The sequence below is a fragment of the Copadichromis virginalis genome, linkage group LG23 (assembly GCF_057382275.1).
Source record: "Copadichromis virginalis isolate Kocher_CV1m ecotype Utaka linkage group LG23, C_Virginalis_male_GT1.1, whole genome shotgun sequence".
NCBI classification, from domain to species: domain Eukaryota; kingdom Metazoa; phylum Chordata; class Actinopteri; order Cichliformes; family Cichlidae; genus Copadichromis; species Copadichromis virginalis.
Window position 1 is genome coordinate 47290336 of NC_140639.1, and position 16930 is coordinate 47307265.

Below are 16930 nucleotides of genomic sequence, written 5' to 3' on the forward strand. Positions count from 1 at the left end.
CCTCACACCGAGCTCCTGCTGTTTTTTGAACACTTTAACAGCACCAGTCTTTAGCTTCCTGTTGAACACACTTCAGTGGGGGAGGTGTTATTATTAGTGGTAAATGATTTGTGTATTTGTTGGATGCACCTCAGAGTAGGGCTGGGCGATATGACCCAAAATTCATATCTCGATGTTTTTTAGCTGGATGGCGATATAAGATATATATCTCGATTTTTTTTTTTTTAAAGTTTTAAGTTTTAAGTTAAGAACAAAAAGAGAGTTCTAGTCACACTGTGTCCCAGATGTCACATGGGCACTTTTATTTACATACAGCAAACCCGGCCTTCCAGTGGGTGGTCGACCCCTCGTGCACAGCTCAGGAGTCTAAACGACCCAGCAGTTATGGACATGTGTGTTTTTGGTGTGCTGTCCCTCCTTCTCCCTGCTTGCAGGTGTGTGTGTGTGTGTGTGTGTGTGTGTGTGTGTATGCCGGCGTTTCTGAGAGCACCTGTTTACAGGCACCTTCAGGCCTGGTGGGTGTGGCCCTGCCAGGTGGTTGGCCACACCTGAAGACCATCACACAGCTGATCAAGCCTTGTCGGAGGAGCTACTTAAGAATGCGGTGGCGCTCTCTCTGACGCTGGATCATTGCGTGACTTCACGTTAGTCTCTCGGCCAGTCAGTACGGATAGTCTGCCGCATTGTATGTGTCTTACGGCTGCCTGTTTGTTATCTCCCCAGGAGAAGCGTGGAGACGAGAGGGCAGCGAGCACGGGGTGCTCAGACACTGAGGAGCGGAGACAAGGAACACTAGCACTGGGAAGAGGACATTTCACGGGAGTCGGGAACGCACTGCGGATTTATTGTTATTTTCCATTCACTGTAAATAAACGCACTGCTTGCATTCAGAGCTCCGTGCCTGGCTCCTCCTTCCTCACATCCCCACGGTTGACGCTGGACAACCGTGACAAATAGCTGTTCTTAGATTCATTATTAGTTCAACATTGACAAATAGTAGTTGACTAATATCAGGAGCCAAAAAGAAAACAAAAAACAAACTAAATAAATATTTCAGACGCTGAAAATAAATTATTACGGTCGTTTAAATTTGCTGTCAGCAAGTTAGGTCTAATACATGTAGTCAATCTAATGAATCAATATTACATGTAAAAAGTACAGAACTGAAAATAAAACTAAAATATAACGGTAAATGAACTGGTTCTTGTATAAAACTTTTCTACTCTCTACAACTTGCCTCATTCATGCACTCACTTTTTTCTATGCTTTTTCTCTGTAAGTGCTTTCTATCTAACATTAATACGCATTCATCCTCCCGATGGATGCATCGGAGAGCAACTTGGGGTTAGCATCTTGCCCAAGGATATTTGGCATGCAGGCTGGAGCAGAGGGGGATTGAACCAGCAACTTTCTGATTAGTAAGTTTCCTGCTCTACCTGAGCTACAGACACCCCAATTTGTGGTGTTTTGGAAACAACCAGTGGCGTGTCCAGCGGGGTGGCCTGGGGGGGCACAGGCCACCCCCCCAACCAGACTGGCCACCCCGAAGCTAAAACAATAAAATTCAATGAAATATCAAATGTATGATTATGTTTTCACAGTGAAGCTCTGATATCCGAGTGTGAGTGAATGCAGCATCGGCTTCTGCATTATGAGCATCATGTTAGCAAAGGTAGGAGAGCCAAGCACAAAAGACGGCACCGCAGAAAACAATGTTTTGGCGAAAGATTAACAGGTTAACATAGCTGGACTGGCCATCGGGCATACCGGGCATTTGCCCGGTGGGCTGATGACTTTTTCTTTTTGTAACGGCATGAACAATGAGACGTGGTGGATTGGCCAGATGCTGGCCGATGTGTAAAAATAACTTCTTCTCTCATTCTCTCCCCCTCCCTCTCCTGTTTCTACTTCAATCATGAAACTGATCAATGATCAGCTGATCGGCTTTTCTCTCTTGTTTGTTTATCGCCCACTTTGCGCCAGAAACAGGAAACCAGCGGATGTCGCGCTAAACAACAGCAGCACATTTAAGCTTGATCAGCTGTTGTTAGAATTTATTTAATATTAATTTCTAGTATCAGCTGATGTTTGCTGGAGCCACAGCTGTAAAGCTGCTGGTCATGATGTCGGTTTGTATATCTGGTGAGAGGGAATCATGAAGATGAAACCAGGAGATGTCCTTACTGAATCATCAGAGCTGAACAGTGATGGAGAAACAGGTTTACCTTTTAGGTGACATGAATGAGTTGAAGGGAAGTTATGAACTGTTTCTGAGAGACAAATAACACCAGCATCCTTTTCTAAGTAGCTGACAGCTGGTAACTGTGCAGGGGCGGGTCTAGGAAAGTTTTGCCAGGGGGGCCAGGTAGGGCTTTAATAGGGAAAGGGGGGCACAAGGAAATACTTTTCTTTCTTATTCTCATTTCAAATATTTAGCTTTTATTAAATAATTATCTGAATCTTGCGAACAAAGTTTTTATCTGACGTAAAATGTATAGAAATCATACATATACCAAAAAGACAGTGTACATCACTGTCACAACAGCGTTTGTTTTCATTCAAAGGCTTTATGGCTTTAATACCTGGTGGGCTGGTCTGTAGTGAAAATGCCCAATTTTTCGTCCCAGTCCAGCCCTGCAGGTTCATACTGGCAGTGTCACCATGCCAGCTGACTGTATTTCATCATCAGCCAGTGTTGTTCTTTATACATCAATATTACCAAAGTTTACCATAAGGCAGCATAGAAAGTATTTACTTGCTTTCAGGTTTTATTCAAATGTTAGTCTTCCTGTTTCAAAATCAAACAACAGTTTGTAAGAAGATTATCTTCTTTTTTTAATAGACAGATAAAGTTTTGCATTGGCATTGGCTAATTTGCCAATTGTATGTTAAAATGTTCGTATTTTAATATTAAAAAATGTTTTTGCCCAAAACATATGTGCACTACATGTCAGTAAAAATACTATGCAAATATTGATGTCCTTGACTGCTGAATAAACACTGACTGATTGTATCTCTTGTACTTTATCAACGCAGTATCTAAAAACTTTGCACCGTAGTGGTTAAAATCTCATTCTAATAAGAGTTAAAAGCGCATTCGGTTATTAGGTTTATAGGGTTATTGAATTATGGTTAACGGTTGGTAGAATTTTTTTTTAACATTATCTGCCAATTAAATCTGCCACCCTTCTCCAAATCTGTGCCCCTACCTGGCCCCCCCAACAAAAATTTTCTAGACACGCCACTGGAAACAACACGTTCTCATCCCAACAGGTAACGATGCTATGTGACAAATCATCAGTATGTGTAAATGTGTTTTTTGTTCTAATCATGAATCGCTTTGTAAAACAAGACCTGATAGGGTTAAGGTTAAAGTTACGGTTAGAGTTAATGTTAGGGATAGGGCTGGAATGGACGGCTGGAGCCTCTCCTCCAAGTGTGTGTTACTGCCGCGAACAGCATTCTGTTGTATTCTGTTGTATGCGTTTCTCTGTAAGCGCTTCGAGCCTGTACTTTTTTTGCTTTAACTGAGTAATGAAGTTGAATCAGTACTTTAACTTTCACTGGAACAATAGTATTTTTACTTCTACTTAAGAATGTCTGATCTTTTGCCAACTCTGGCTGTCTCTCAGTCTTGGAATACCCACTTGTTGTCCAGCGGTGTCCTGGGAATATGGGAACTAGACAGACTGGGGAAACAATGGGAGGAGACACAAAGATGGAATCACTTTTACCATCTTTTATGTATTTGCTGGTCGTTGTGGGCGGGTGGGTGTATGGGGGCGCAGGGTGCCGCCGGTGCGTCGAGCCACCTGGGGGGGGCTCTTCAACTGGTGGGGGAGATGGTCACATCTTGCAGGAGCTTTCCTCTCTTCAGGAACTCTCTGCAGGAGGGGGAGATACAGGAGAGGTGGAGGAAGATCTCAGCCTGGGCGTCTATTGTCTTATGTAGTCTGGAAGATGAGTGGATGGTGGGGTGGGTGCAGTTTTCTCTGTGGTGGGGTTGGGTGGACTGTCCCGGGCTCTGTGCGGCCGGGCAGCGCTGCTGCACTGGGCCCCGGCCCGGATGGGCCTGGGCCCCCTTTCCCTGGCGGGTCGCGGAGTATGGGGGTGCCTACTGGGGTCAGCGGGGGAGCTGGCCCCAGGGAGGGGTCACTTGCCCCTCCCTTCCTTCCCTCCCCATCTCCAGCTGCCTCCCTCTTCCTGCTCCACCACAACCACCCACACATGCAGGGACTTGGAGTAGGGGTGTGTCACTAGGGTGCACAGGAGGCATCCCCCCCTCTGTCCCCTTCTGGCTGCCTCTGCCTCAATTTTATCTCACAACTTAGACATTCACATTACTCACACTCTCATTACACATACATATAGGATCTTGGGGGTGGGCACGCTGCACGGAATCCAAGTTACCATCAGGGTGTACACCTCACCCCTGGCGTCGTTGCCCACCTCTCAATTTTAAATACACGTAGACATTGAGGGCTAGCAGGAGGGACCATGCACTTACCTGCTGCTCTCTGGCAGGTAGCTCCATGCCATCCTGGGTTTTAAATGCACCTTAGAACACATCGGGCGTGTTCAGGGTGATATCACAGCATGTTTAAAAAGGCTGTTTCTGTGCTCTTCTCTCGCTTACGGCCATACCACCCTGAACTCGTCTGATCTCGGAAGCTAAGCAGGGTCGGGCCTGGTCAGTACTTGGATGGGAGACCGCCTGGGAATACCAGGCGCTGTAAGCTTTTGCACTTCCACACACAAAGTGCAGAGAGCGCTGCTGCTCATGTTTATGCTCACAGGCATGAAAAGTTAGATTTCTGGGTAATAAAATCTTTTTTCTATCTTTTTAACATGAGAATATTATATTTCCATCTTGTCTTAAACAGTAATCAGATTAATGATGAGATAAAAGTAGAACAAGGAAAGAATAGGCAATGTATCTCACGTTTAAACAAAATTGATGTTTTCTGAAAAATCTCACACAGATAAACATTTACAGGAAATTACTTTTCCTTCAAAACAAACATCAAAGAGTTTGTTGTTTTCTTTATTGATTGTACTTGAGTAGAAGCTATAATGGAAAATTTCTATTATTCTCATTCAAAGTGTTTAAGTTCTTAAAAGCATATGCTTTGTTCTGACAGTATAATAGACTGTTCAGTGGAAGTTTCTAAACTAGATGAACTTATTTCAGCCCCAGTAGTTGAAGAAGACAACTCCCTATTGCATGAATAATATACCACTGAAATTTATAAAACAGCTTTCAAAAACAAGTTTGAATTTATTTTGGATTTTCTCAAATGCACACAGTGCCAAAAGCATACACACAGTCAAATCTTTTCATGTGAGGTGCTGAAGGTTCTGCACCTCATAACTCAACAAGCCCTATTAACTTCTCATTAGTGATCATGGCCGACTACAAGTGTTAGTTTCTCTTCGCAGCGTAAAAAGGATCAGCTTGAAAGCACTTGTTGGATTGACCAATATTTAGAACAACAGAAAGTCCAAGGAACTCACTGTAAACCATTTTAAGCCATTTTTATACACTTACAGATTCGGTTTAAATAATCGTTTGTAATTACAAGTTGTTTGGATATGTTACCACTTGGCCAAGGACTGGAAGAAGACCAAAGAGTCCCCCTTAGATCAGTGGGAATTTGTTATTACTGTGAACTGAGGATCCCAACCCCTTCTGGAAAGACAGCTTTCTGGGCAGACTAGACTATGACTGAGCTATATGTCCACAATGACAACAGTATGTTTGGCGTATCAAAGGTGATCCTTTGAAAACTGAGAACACTGTACCAGATGTTAAGCCTGGTGGTGGTAGGATCATGCTCCGGGGCTGATTTGCCGGATGGAATAATGAAGGAGGAGGACTAGTAAAGTGAGTTTACAATCAACCATTGAAACTGATCATCAGAAATAGAAAACTTCTATATTTAGTGCTACTCCAAATCCTCAACCTCGACTTATTAGTAAAAGAAAACAAATTTCATAATATAATATGTTCTGATGACATTCAGTTGGATCTGATTTACACATCAGAGGCTTGGTCAAGTAAATGAACATGAAATATACAGAATAAAAAACTGCATGAGAAAATATTCAATACATGACTTTCCGTGAAGCCGTGCTGTCACAACCATCAGATGACACTGCATCAGAATTTTCGCTAACCACTTTCTTCTTTTCATGACCACAACTCAGCACCTTATGAGTGTTTGCAGCTTGGTAATGCACCGTGTGCCAAAACTGTGAACAACTGAATCTGTTCTGAGAGCAGAAGAAACTTCTATGAATGCAATAACTCTAGATGTTATCACACTAACTACATATGTTATAATGCAATCTTTGTGTAATTTAAGGTTATAAATGGCAGTTTTTGGTTACTTTTGAGTTTACCTTCATTAATTTCACTTTTACAAACTGCTTATTTTGCCTTGTTTGAGTTCATTCTTTTCAGAACAACAGTACAAATAAGAATTTACAGTTATTATTTCATTCTGACTGTATTTTTGATAAACAAACATACACACACACACACACACGTACACACACACACAAAGCTAGACTACACAGTCAAAAAATTCCAGAAATCTCTCAAATCTCAAAATTTGCTGTCAGTGTTGCTGTTCTTTATTTTGCATTCACTCCAAGAACCCCTTTCCATAGCAAATACCACATGCTGTCATATAATTTTGGCTGTCATGCTGCATTCCCCCCCAATAGGAAATTGAAGTTGTGTTTTATTTACATTTTTCCTTAGAAGATGCCGTTTTTACTGTTTCTTCTTGCACTAAAGGTGATTTTCAAAACTGGTATGTAGTTTGGCGTCCGCATTTCTGACCCAAACTGAAACGAGACTCAGTGAGGGTTTGATGTCATCTTAAATCAATCACGTGATTTGGATGCTTTGTCTGTAGACTCTAGAGGGTGATACGTTCTCAGTTTATTGCTTCACACCAGACAGCCTCCTGTAATTCAGAAAGCAACTTTAATGCTTCAATACAAATGAAGAAGATAATTATCTTCTTCATTTGTAATAGCAGCCAGATGCTGCTAATGAACTGCACTTGATTAACTGTTTATCAGCAAGTGTGAGCACCTTTACGAAAGCATAATATTTGACAGTTAACACAATTATCATAATCTTCCCAGGAATCATGTCCCAGAAAATTCACGCCAAGGTCAAACTGTGCAATGGTCAGAAAAAGCCCAAAAATCCAAGATTATATGTCAGACTCTACAGGCCTCAGTTGGCATGTTAAATATTAAAGTCCATGACAGTACAATTAGAAAAAGGTTGAAGGCTTGGTTGGAAGGGTTGCAAAGAGAAAGTCTGCATGGATGCAAGTTTGGTAGTAAAGTTGCAATCTCATACCAGCTGTCAACATATAAACACATAAATAAATGTCAGAAACTTCAATGATGTGAAGAAACAATGTAAAGAAGAGTGAGCCAAACATCCTTGTGAAACACTGATAGTCATACAGAAACAATTTGGTGACACTATTGCTGCTAAAAGGTAAATGACTGAATCCTGGAGTGTTCTTAGTTTTTCAGAGTATGCAATAGATTTCTATGAAAACAATCTTTTCCACATGACTGTATGTTTGTTTGTTTTCTTCTGACTGTGCTATGAGGATTAAGTTATGAATCTCTTAAGAGTGCAGCAGCAGCTTGAGAATGCTGCTTGGTTAATGGGACGTCTTAAAAGACCTGGTCAAATGTCTTACTGGAAATGTTTGATATCTTCAGTCAGCTCAGTGCAGGTTTCCCCAACCTGTGTTTGAATTCAGACTTTACATGACAGCATTGACTTGCTGCTGAATTAAAAAAAAACTAGTTCAAGGTGTCCTGCATATATAATACAGTGGTCCCTTGCTATAACGCGGCCTCGCTGTGTCGCAGTTTGGTTTTTGCAATTTTACATGCTTTTTTTTTTTTTTTTTTTTTTTTTTTTTACAGCGCATTGTGTTCTGCGTCTTGATCAGCTGTCAAATTTACTTAAATCTTCGATCGCTAGCAGTGTGACACTGAAGTGCTGTACTGTATGTTTGTAAGTTTTCTCACCAACAAACACAATAATTTGATTTCATTCTGTAATACTGGACTTATTTTCTACGAAGGTTTTAACTGTGATTGCAGCCATTCCCCAACTCTCTGTGAATGGTACTCATGGCTGTTGATCAGTCGGCTGTGATCAGTGGTTGTTGATCAATGGTCATGAGAATGTGCATAATGATGATGGAACTGACCTCCCAGCCCGTTGTTCCTTCAGTCGGCTGGTTTCAGTCATTATGCAAATGTACTGTTTATAAGATTGAGGAAACCTGCAGTCAGCTGAGACTGAAGATGTCAAGGCTCGGCTGTGTGGCAGGCAGGAGGAGGACCCAAAATGCAAAACTCACACACACGGGGATGAACTCAAAAAGCAGCTTTATTGCTGACCAAAGATAATAGGAGATACAAAACTAAACTGGGAAAAACTAACATAAAGCTCACCAGGAAACACGGGGGAATCACACACAGCATGAGGGACGACGTCACGCTGAACAGAGGGAGACGCAGACAGAAATACACAGAGGGTTAACGAGGAAAGTGGGAACACAGGTGACACTGATAATCATAACGAGACAGGGCGGGGTGAACTGAACATGACATGTACGGGCGTGAGAGTCACAAGGTAAACAGGAAGTGCACAGAGGTTCAGACAGGAGAAGAGAGAGCACGGGGAGAACTTAGACATAATGGGCAGGGGAAGCATGGAATAAAACATAAGGAGAGACGAGGGCTCACAGATACACAGAGGGGCACACAGGGGGTAAAAGCCATGAAGGGAAAACACTTAGGGAACAACACAACAGGGCAACTCAGAAAACATGGCCTAAGCAAGGAACAAAATACAAACATACAAGGAAACTAAGAACACTGGGCCAACATGGCCCAGGACCATGACAGAAGAAGTCACTTGGATGAGTGACGAAACGTTTCTCCCACAAATTGCTACGTCCAGATGAACAGAATCAACTTTTGGAGGTTCCCTGTGCTTTGTTTGGCCTATTGTCATAGCGGGAGGGGACGTGGCCCCCCCTCACGTGACATCACGCTCCAAAGCCCTATAAGATGTCTGGCTCCGCCTCTGCTCAGTCGGCTAGTGCCTGAGCTCGGATCATAGCAAAATTAGGGGGAATTTAGGACTGTGCGCTATGTGCTTCGAATATTGTGTGTAGTTTTTTGTTTTATATAGTTGTCAGTCAGGCAACTAACTATGAAACAAATTACACTCCAAAAGACCCCGGGCTTCTGAAACAACAACCCGGGCTTAAGCCCAGTAAGCCACCTCCCGCTCCGCTGATTTCGTGAACACAGCAGAACTGAGGCAAGTGAACTAAGAGGTTATTTATTATTAATGACTGAACAGGGACGGCCAGTTTTCTCCCTAATATTATAATGCTAATGTATATCAGAGAGCTGTTAATAGAACTGAGTCTGTTAATAGAATTAAAAGCATATTAAAAACAAAAATGTAACTTTGTTGGAGTCATTTCAAATTGAGAGACATGGTCATCATTAACTAGGGATGCAATGATACACAAAATTCACGGTTCGGTTCGATACTTTGGTGTCACAGTTCGATATTTTTTCAATGCAAAAAGAGAGTTTATTACAGAGAAATGGCTCTTTCCAAAATAAAAGCTATACTATACGCTTCTTCTGGGCTATATTCTCAGCAGCATATTAAACATATCAGGTCCCCATAAGGAGAATCCTGTGCTAACGGCTGTCTAAATGACTCAGGTAAAGTTTGTAGCATGCGTGCTTGTTGTTTTTGTCTGCTTCCACTTGTCTTTGCACTAGGATGATGTCGGCGTAAATGTGCAGTCATATTCATTGTGTTCCCACTAGTGCTGTCAGCGTTAACCTTGTTAAAATGACATTAACGCCATAACGCTGCAAATCTCCGTTAACGAGTTACCGTGGATCGACCCGTGCGTGGGGCTGGACGGCGTCAAAATGTTAACACGCTAACTGCGCTAACGCACTAGTTCCCACCAATTGAGCATTGCGTGGCACATCCGACATACTGTTTTACTTTTGTCCATGATGCGCTTACCATCTGGGTCATGCTTCACATGAAAACCGAGATAGTTCCAAACGCCAGATCTCAATGACGGTGGGGGAGGTTCAATTTCGGGTAGCGTGAGGCAGTTGCCATGTTGCAACGAGCTGAGCTTCAGTCTTGCTAGCTTGCGCTGCGCTCAGTGGATCTACACTCGACAGTGCAGCCTAGGCGGAGTAGTCGAACACAGATCCACTGAGTGCTCAACACAGACAGCATCGTCAGAAGAAAAGTTGATAAAATAAATTAAAAATGTTGAATTGTTCGATACATATGCATACCGAACCGAAAACACTGTATCGAATGGTTCAATATCAATACGAGTATTGTTGCACCCCTATCATTAACATCACAGGGTGCTTTGCATAGAAACACATAAACAAGCACCAAATACAGAGCCATTTATTCTTTTTGTTCTCAAAGACAAAAGTGGACGAAAGAGAGACAAAATTGTGGCTCCACAAGTATAATTATAATGTAAAATAGACAATATTGATGTAAACGATATTGTCACATCTCATATCTCGTATAAAAATATATCGATATATTTAAAAGCTCGATATATCGCCCAGCCCTACTGCTGAAAGTTCTTTGTTAGTTGTCTCTGCTTATTCCCACACATGGAGCAGATAGAAATCCAATGCAGTCCAGATGAACTCCAGCACTAACTCAGACCTCAGCACTAAGACAAAATCTGTAGCTCCTCTCTTCATCAATGATTTTAAAACCAGTGAGTGTTTGTGGTTTTACAAGAGCTTTGTTTTAAGTATAAAAAAATTCTCTGGAGCAGCAACTTGGTTTTTTTTGTAGATTATTTATTGAATGCTGAAAGACAAGCAATGTCTGTGATCTGAGAGAACAGGATGAACAGCCGGTTAGAAAAAAATGTCAGAATGTAATGTTTACTTATGCAAGTGAGACAAGAAAGTCAAAAGTTCTTTCAATAACTCTTGTGATTGTGGTATTATTCCACATTCACTTACAAACAATTCTTCCATATTTCCTTAATAATAATATTCCCATTATTGTTTATGCAAACTTTACAAAGTCTTAAGAATTCCAAATCTGAAGAAATCCAAAGCAACATCATGAAACAATGATAGAAAGATCACAGTGAGTACAGAGCAGCTCTCAAATCAACAGCAGCATTCGAAGTGTACAGGTTGAAGAACATGGCCGATTTTCACACATGCAATTTCAATATGCTTCTTTATCTTTACGCCTTCGTATTTTCTTTTGTCATTTTGCAGTTTGCAGTGCAAAAGCTCCATCTCTTCAGAGCTTCTATAAAGATTGTCATTTTTATAAACACGTTGTTCTTCTTTACAAATATCTTTGACCTTTTTAAAAGTGCTAAAGATGAAGGTGTTTCTTTTTTTTTTATCTTTACCATTAACATCTTTGATCTTCCGGTCTTCTATTAGTTTATCACATGACTCTTCTGTTTCGATGATATGCTGGTCTATGAAGTGTTTAACACGTTCGTCATCACTTTCTTGTGTTGATCTTCTAGAAGAAACAGACGACATTTTTGTGTCTGGTTCGATGATACGCTGATTTTTGACCTTCTTAACATGTTCGTAATCCACACAGAGCACAGTGACAGAGAGCACCACCAGCAAGAAAATGGAGAGCTTCATATTTCTATTTTGAAGACAAAAAAAGAACACTGATAAGAGTAAGTAAAGTAGTCAGTTTGTTTGTTTCTGAAACGTTTTACCATTTGAACATGCTTACACATTAAAACACATTTAAAATACACATTTAATACAACAAACTGGATGATCCCAGTTGGATGAACCAAAACAACAACTGGTAAAGATGTATTACTTTTACCTGTTTCTTCAGTTAGCAGAGTGATTTGTTGTGCAGTGCAGTGTTTGGTGGGAGTCGGCTCTCTGACGCAGGGATCAATGAAGATCTTCAGGGAAGGAAATTCTCTGAAATGTCAGATTAATTGCTATAAGTTAATAAACTAAATGGTTGAATGAACAGCAGCTGCATGTAAGATCAGTTTGAATGAAGATATTTGTTTAAACAGAAATTATGTAAAGTTGACTGTATATGATACATGCAAGTAAAATATGAAAAATAGTAATGTTAGGAAAGTAAACAGTCAACATGCATCTAAAAGCTGACATGTTTTTTTGGAACAAACGAAGTGAAGCAGCCAAATACTTGTGAGCAATTTGGAGGATCCGCCCACCTGCTGCACCTGAACCAGTTGACTGGCACTCTAATTTCCTAGCTCCAGGTTTTACTTCCACTGTATTATTCTGTCTGGTGTGTTTCTGCCATGTCTGCCTCATCTATTGGAGCTCACAATAGAAACTTCAAATATTTAGGTGTTGAGGTCAGTTGGCCTGTTTACGATGTTGACAACAGCAAATAGAACTTTTTTAAAACTTTGTTTTTCTCTACTTGTGTTACAAAAGATTACAAGATAACATATTATATTCATTATAATTATAATTTAAGTTTAAATAAAGTTTTAATTTCTTTATATTTTTTATTATATTAGTAATGAGGTTTGTTTAGCTTTGCACCAAAATAGATTGTAGAAATAGGCTTTACAATGCACTCAAGTACATTTTAGAGATTTTATTTTCCTCACTTTTGAGTAAAGAAGTTGAATCTCAAAGTTTACTAGACTAATTTTAACCCAAGCACATGTACTTGTACTTAAATGATAAAAATATGTGTTTTACCACATCTGCACTCATGAGAAATTGGACAAACTAACATCTTTTTAAATATAAAAATTGTTTTTAATACTCGGATGAAAAAGTTAATCGTGACCTGAAGTTTTATTACAAGTAAAAGGTTATGCAAAAGTAAAGAGACATAAAATCAAAGTTAAAATATAACAAGTCTAAAGACTGACCTGTGTCAAGCTGAGGATCACTCAAAAAGGACCACGAAAGAAAGCCAAGGGACAAGAGTAAAAAAGATCAGTGATTTCCATGTCAGCCCTTTTTATACTACACAACTGCCTTAGCCATAAATAGATTCAGCGCACATAGCAGCAGCTTAGCAACCACATTTCCTGTCAACTTTGCGTCTTTGAGCCCATATATGGCATATATACATCAACATGAAGCGCTACACAAACATGACTACAAAAAAAAAAATTTATAAGCTGTTTGTCTGCACAGCCAAATATGTAAAGATATGAGTCTCTGTCTGTGTACAGTTTTACACATGTTTGGTTTAATACTTAATAGCAAAAGGTCATGAACTGTTAATTAATGCACCAAACATAATAAATATTACATGAAGTTGATTAACTCATTCACTGCCATTGACGTCTATAGACGTCAATAGCAGTGAATGAGTCAATGGGTTTAACTCATTCACTGCCAATGGCTGGCAGTGAATGAGTTAATAAAAATGTTCCTTGTAATTATGTTACTTTAATTTTACAGGAAATGTGTACTACCCATTTTTTTTGTGAATGTAGTGGCGTAAAGTTCCCATCTGGTCAGCTGGTCAAAATAGAACATGTTTGCAAAAGTGCTCTGATGTTTTTGGAGATGTTGCTAGCTCAGCTAACAGTCAGCTGACAGAGTGCACCGAGCTCACAGCTCCAGTGTTCCAGCTAAAATGTTAACCAGTTAGATTTGTGTGTTCCACATGTTGCATTTAAGAGTTTTGTGACATTTAGCGTGTTTGGAGTCTATAGTTAGTGTGCAGTTAGTGTGTAGTGCAGTTGTTGTTTTGTTTGTCAGTTATACTGATGAATGTCACAGTTGCTCAAAAAAGCCACCAAAGGCAGACTGCAGTGTAAATGCTAGTGGTGTGTTTGACAAGAATCTGGCGATACAATATGTATCACAATACAGGGGAGACGATACGATATATTGCGATACTAAAAGCCAGATGATATTTGTGTTTGTGTCAATTGTAGGAAAACTCGCAGTAAACAGTCTAAACTCTTAAATGTGTGACATGAGCAATCTCAACTAAAATAGAGGGATACAGTTGACTAGAGAAAACAAGTTATTTGGATGTGCTACCACTTTGCCAAGGTCTGCAAGAAGACCCGAAGTGTCCCTCTTAAGCTGTGCATACACTGTGCGATTTTTTTCAGTCACGTTATTCAGCTCCTGCTCAACCCTGTATGATTGAATCGAAGGGGTTAGAACAGGGGTGGGCAACTCCAGGCCTCGAGGGCCAGTGTCCTTGCAGGTTTTAAATGTGTCCTCAAACCAGCACAGCTGATTTAAATGACTAAATTAGCTCCTCAACATGTCCTGAAGTTTTCCAGAGGCCTGGTAGTGAACTAATCATGTGATTCAGGTGTGTTGACCCAAGGTGAGATCTAAAACCTGCAGGACACCGGCCCTCGTGGACTGAGATTGCCCACCCCTGGGTTAGAAGGTCGTAGGTCACGATGCATGGTCTCACAATATGCGGCCTGATGCTCTGATGCGACCTGAATGCTCACACTGTGCGTGTATAACGTGAAGCTTATAACACAAAATCTGTCTCTCCCTCTCTATCTTTAACACACACACACACACACACACACACACACACACACACACACACACACACACACACACACACACACCACCATCAACTTTGCAAACTTGCTAATGAAAAACATTGACCAGACAGCTGCAATTGAGCAGCAATGTCCATCCACCTCTTTTCACGGTTGTTGCAGTCGTGATAATTTTGTGAGGCCACATTGAAGAGGCTTGGACGAGTTGGGCCTCCATCGCTTGTGTCCAGATCACACACTGCACTGCCATGCTACGTCTTTTTCATTTCCTTTTCTGTGTTTGTCCGTGTGCAGTGTGACAGGTTGTGTTAAATCAGCTCGTGGCACCGCTTCAACGGTGCGATACCCTCATGAGGGGCGACCAGAATTTCTAACAGGTTTGAAATTCTGGTCGCAACCATATGATTGCTGATCGGGAGCTGGTCGTGAGGTGTTAATTGCTTCTCGTTACCCCATGTGTACTACACGATATATGACACACGACTAAGGTGCACGACTGAAAATTCATCTTAAATTGGGCCAAAAATCCCACAATCTGGCCTAATTTTTGCTAACCACTTTGACCAGCTTTAGATCAGAGGGAATTTGTCATTACTGTGAACTGAGAGGATCCCAACCACAAAAAAGCCATTTGCTTCTGGAAAGAAAGCTTTATGGGAAGACTAGACTATGACTGAGCTATATGGCCACAATGACAACAGTATGTTTGGTGTATCAAAGGTGATCCTTTGAAATCTGAGAACACTGCACCAGATGTTAAGCCTGGTGGTGGAAGGATCATGCTCTGGGGCCGATTTGCTACCAGTGGTACTGATCAATTGCACAAAATGGATGGAATAATGAAGGAGGAGGACTACTAAAGTGAGTTTACAATCCATAATTGCAACTGACCTTCAGAGATAGAAAACTTCTATATTCAATGTTACGCCAAATCCTCAACTTATTAGTAAAAGAAAACAAATTTCATTATATAATATGTTCTGATAACATTCAGTTGGATCTGATTTACACATCAGAGGCTTGGTCAAGTAAATGAACATTAAAGAAAGAGCAGAAAACACTGCATGAGAAAATATTCAATACGTGACTTTCAGCAAAGCCGTGCTGTCACACTGTGGTTAGACTGAGGGTTTGTCAACCGTCAGATGACAATGCATCACAGAATTTTTGCTAACCACATTGTTCTTTTCATGACCACAACTCAGCACCTTGCAACCTGGTAATGCACCATGTGCCAAAACTGTGAACAACTGAATCTATTCTGAGAGCAGAAGAAACTTCTATGAATGCAATAACTCTAGATGTTATCACACTAACTAGATACGTGATAATGCAATCTTTGTGTACCAAATGCCACACACTGATATTTTTTTTTCCCAATAGGAAAAGGGAGTCATGTTTTATTTTAAAGTTTTGTTGTTTTTTTGTTTTTTTCTTGCATCCTTATTTCTTCCTGCATTCAAGGCCCAGTCACAGTCCACACCTTAACCTAAAATTCAGTGCAGGGAACTTGCGAGAGCTGTACTGAAATAAATACCACAAACCTCAATGATCTGAAGAAACAATGTAAAGAAGAGTGAGACAAACGTCCTTGTGAAACACTGATAGTCATACAGAAACAATTTGGTGACGCTATTGCTGCTGAAAGGTGGCTCTATAAATGACTGAATCATAGAGTGTTCTTAGTTTTTCAGAGTATGCTATAGATGCGTATGAAAACAATCTTTTCCACATGACTGTATGTTTGTTTGTTGTTTGTTCCTAACAGTGCAGCAGCAGCTTCCTGGTTAACAGGAAGTTTTAAAAGACCTGATCAAATGTCATACAGGAAATTGTTGTCAGTCAGCTCAGTGCAGGTTTCCCCAACCTGTGTTTGAATTCAGACTTGACATGTTGTCCAGTTTCAGGCAAGGGAACTGAAAAGTGTGCTGAGGATAAATGATCAATTAGGCAGATGTAAATGAACTCATCGCCTCAGGCTGGTCGCTCTGACATCACCCCGGAGAGCTGGTTCTTGCTCATCTTCGGCCCCAGGTGAGCTCATTGCTGAACCCCTTTCAGTTCACCTACTACACCAACATTAGGGTAGATGATGCTGTCATCCACCTCTGACATCAATCCCTCGCTCGCCTGGAAAGTGCTTGGGGCTCTATGACAATCATGTCCTTTGATCTCTCCAATGCTTTCAACACCATTATACCCACAATCCCTAAGGACCAGCTGGATTACACAGGTGTGGACCATCACCACATGGATCCTGGTGAGTCTTACCAACCACCCTCAGTACACAAGTGCCCATA

At 40.8% G+C, this 16930-nt stretch overlaps 1 long non-coding RNA gene and 1 pseudogene across 1 annotated transcript; both read left to right on the forward strand.

Moving 5' to 3' along the window:
• The first annotated feature begins 237 nt into the window (after nucleotides 1-237).
• On the forward strand, nucleotides 238-892 carry LOC146681864 (uncharacterized). The gene is made up of 2 exons (XR_014918278.1): nucleotides 238-644; nucleotides 724-892. It is a non-coding gene; the product is annotated as an uncharacterized LOC146681864 (long non-coding RNA).
• A 3738-nt stretch (nucleotides 893-4630) lies between these two features.
• On the forward strand, nucleotides 4631-4739 carry LOC146681865 (5S ribosomal RNA; annotated as a pseudogene).
• Nucleotides 4740-16930: the final 12191 nt, after the last annotated feature.